This window comes from Mus caroli, chromosome 10 (genome assembly GCF_900094665.2).
Source record: "Mus caroli chromosome 10, CAROLI_EIJ_v1.1, whole genome shotgun sequence".
In the NCBI taxonomy this organism is placed as follows: Eukaryota; Metazoa; Chordata; class Mammalia; order Rodentia; family Muridae; genus Mus; species Mus caroli.
In genome coordinates this window covers 24,738,669-24,742,587 of record NC_034579.1, presented here as the reverse complement: position 1 = coordinate 24,742,587, position 3,919 = coordinate 24,738,669, and the positions used below count along the sequence as shown (strand labels likewise).

At 36.1% G+C, this 3,919-nt stretch overlaps 1 protein-coding gene across 1 annotated transcript in view; it reads right to left on the bottom strand.

The window, feature by feature from the left end:
* Positions 1-980: 980 nt before the first annotated feature.
* Themis (thymocyte selection associated) overlaps positions 981-3,919 on the bottom strand; it is a 211,972-nt gene continuing 209,033 nt past the window's right edge. Inside the window, exon 6 of the mRNA XM_021174738.1 lies at positions 981-2,773. The gene's annotated coding sequence lies outside the window, so the exon portion shown is untranslated. The remainder of the gene's footprint in view (positions 2,774-3,919) is intronic.

Below are 3,919 nucleotides of genomic sequence, written 5' to 3'. Positions count from 1 at the left end.
TCTTTATTCAGATTTGGACTCGGGACACAAACCTTCCTGATGCAACAGGTTAAGAAAGGTCTAGGTGCTTAGGATTTATATAGGCAAATTTGCAAGCAGGAGCTTTCAAGCCTTGGCGTTACATGATTGGGTAAATGAGTAAAGGAATTTTGACCTTTAAACTGATTGGTGCAAATCATCTGTTCAAACCACAAGGAGANACTCTTGACCTGGGAATGACTCAGGGTTTCTGAACTCATCCTGTTATTGTGACCAATCTATCTCGTTATTATGAGCTAGCCAAAGCTGTTAGGTCTGTTTTCAACTGCTGATAATACTTTGTGGTCACTTTTCCAGAGGCCAAGGGTGAAGGCCATGTCACTCTGAGGACAAGCAACTTAAAATGGAGTTTAGAGAGCAAGAGAGAGTCTATCCTGATACTTTGCCCTCTTCATGAGGAAGGTTCCGTCTCATTGTGGGTGGGACCATCCTTTAGCAAACCATAAGGAGTAAGCCAGTAAGCAGCAGCCTCTATGGTCTCTTCACTAGCTCCTGCCTCCAGGTTTCTGCCTTCACTGCTTTTGATGGTGAACTGATATATGGAACAGTGAGTGAAATAAGGCCTTTCCTCCCCCAAGTTGCAGTTTGCCATGGTGTTTCATTAGAGTAGTAGTAACCCTATCTAAGATAGCATCCTTCAAATTGCTTCAATGATTCAATATTAGGGAAGTCAGCTTTTTAATTAGTAGATTTAGTAACTGGTCATATTGACATTTTGTTGCTATGACTAGGCCCAAGATTGCAAACCCACAGTGGGTAGGAATGTAAGGAACACTTTTTTTCTTCCTGGCTTAAAAAAAAAAAAAAAATCTTCCTCAATGGTGAAAACTGGTTTCAGTTCTAGTTAAAGAATATGTTTTTGCTAAAAGTAACTCATTTCATAGTTAACCATGGCCAGAGATACATATATATGAACAATGGAAATTTTTGTTCCAGCTTCTCAAGATCTTGGACAGGTCATAAAGTTTATTGTATTTTTGATTCCAAGACAACTAGAAGCAGGTTATGCAAGGGGAATTTCATTAAGATAGAAATGGTAGACATGATTTATGGTAGAAAGTTTTTGATGATTCACAACTAAAGGAAGAGAATTCATTTTCTCATTTTCTAGTCAAAGACATGGGCTTACAAAAAGTCCAAATTCAACTGTGCTCATATACCAAACTAATTCAGTGCTCACTCTTAGGTGAAAATTGTACTGGTCCCAGATTATCCATAGTATAGCTTTCTTAGGCTATGTGGTTGGGTCATGATTCTCTATGGTGTCTAAAAACCCAAATGCAGAGACATCAACTTTCTCATTTACTGATCAAATGTGTGTAAACTAAACTAAAAAAATTCAAAAACAATCACCTCATATTTTATTAATTACACATGATACATCTCCTAAAATTTTATTATTGGCATGTAATATGATAACAGTTAAGTCATTGAGCAATTTTTAAAGCATTAAAATAAAGATTAGTTATTATTTAAAGAGAAAAGGATAAGAAATCAGGATATAAACATTATATAAAAGATCTCCAGTTGTGATTATATGATGAAAATTATCTCATAGGTTGCTATCTTTAAAGACTCTTCAGTACTAAATCATCAAATACTTTTATCCAACTCATAAATTAATTATGAGATCAGAGTAAAGTTTTGTAAAAGTCTGACTTATCAACAAAACCTAAGGCTTCCCACTATTCTCTATGTAACCTAACTAGAAAAATTCTCAGTCTCTTCACGTTATGAAAGACAAAAGTAATATTATTTCTGTATATTTAACACATAATAAGAAAACTTATAAAATATGTTTGCCTTTAATTTTTACAGGCATATAGCTATAAGTACTATTCTGTTATGCATTCATTAATAATCTCTTTGGCTTCTGTCAACTATATTTATAAGGCTCATTACAATTATATTGTTCCTTTCTTCCCATCAAATATTATGGTTAACTAAATGGTTTACTACAATCCTAGTAAGCATTCATTAGAAGCAAGATCAAGAATATAGTATATAAAGTACAAGGCAATTTTTCAAAACCTGGGTGATTCTTTGGTCAGCAACTCTCCCTTTTAGAAGTAGAGGGAGGAGGTTAGAGAAGGTTCTGTGACTCATAATGGTGCCAGTTGTTGGGAGTTGACATTTATTTACACTGTATTATAAAACAAATTGAAAATGTGAAGTCAAATTTATTTTCACAGTCCCCAAGGAATCAGAGAAGATACTTGGCCATTTTAAGTCACTGTCAGATGTAATTCATTTTCCTTATTGACTTTAGCAGAAATGATGATGAACCTGGAAAAATAGGAAGAAAACTGCTTGGAAATAAAGGTGAACATTCAGTGAGTGTTTAGACTTTTAAAGATAGGATCCTACTGAATAATTGAAGTACAAAATTATTTCTAATTGCCAATTGTTGATAGCAAAAGTAAGCTACATAAAAATGCATATTAAATAAATATGTCTTAAACAACAAGAAAACCACACTTGTGGGTTTTAGGAAACCAAATAGACAATTTAAATTCCATATCATGTGTCTCTCTTTGAGCTCTATGTGATAAAACATTTAAGCTTGTTTTTGTCTTTGCAGTGGCCAGTCCAGATTCTGCCAGAGTCCACTGGGGAATTGTTGTTTTTCAGCTGGAAGGCTAGACTTTCTTCTCCATTGCAACATTTATGTTTACTGCCCAAGTGGCTTCCATCGCGTCTTGTTATTTTTTATGTTTTTCAGTTTTGAAGAGTCCTATAAGTGAAGAAAAAAGTAAGAGGAACCCATCAGGAGGCTGCATGTGCTGTTTGCAAATATTGTTTATATTATCCCTCACACATATTCTTCTGAGAAATAATGGGGAGCAAAGTAAGATGAACTAAAAAGGAAAACCTGTAAATTATTCAGGAACAAAGTACATATTTATGAGACAGAAAAATAATGCTTTAGATTCACAATGTGCTTGCAGTTGAAAAATCATGATTTTGTATTCATTTCCATTCAGCATCATAACACAACAATTTTAGGAGAACGTAAGGTAGGAAAACCGAAGCCTTAGTATAGGTATGGCTCACCTAACTAGACACAGCTAGAGAAGGATTCTAGATATAGTCTACCTGCAGGCCAGACACAAACCCAGTTCTAAGAACTGCAGAGGAGTAATGGGGGACCTGTAAACATTTAAGTGAGGCAAATGCTACAGTTTTCAAAAAACAGCCATACTAGAGAATGGTTCTGTTAACATGTAAACAAATCCATGTTGGCATAACAACCTATCAAACTCCAAAGAAAAGCAAAGAGATGAGAGTATAAGAAACCCCTTTCGGGGACCCCCCACTCTAGTCTTGGGAGAGAGAGTGCACCCAAAGAAACATGAGAATCCTTCTTGCTGTAAACACTCGAGGTAGTTTAATGACAGCTCCAGCTCAAAACATATCTCACGCAGGAGACAGTGGATTTGACCCTGAGGCTCGAAAGCTAGGGGTTTTTATGGGGTAAAGGGTTTAGGGGTGGGGAATTCAAAATAGTAACACACTATTGGCTTATTCAAACATCAGCAGAAAAATTATATGTACATGCAGGTCAAGGTGTCAGCAGCAAAAGAATACGTGCAGGAGTTCTGTGAGTTGTTGACTCAGTTCAGATAGCCCTGTTATGTCCTCACATTCCTCTTTATCTTTATGGTCAAGCTGTTCCCAGGAATGTTTTAACTACAGGGCATGCCTGGGTTTGTTTTTCTTTGTTCTCAGCCCCAGGCAGCCTCTAGGCTCACAAACAACCACCAATTTCTGAGTACTTTATATGATTTACAGGTCTTGAAATTTCATCTTTCTTTCATTAGAGAGAGAGAGAGAGAGAGAGAGAGAGAGAGAGAGAGAGAGAGAGAGAGAGAGAGAGAGA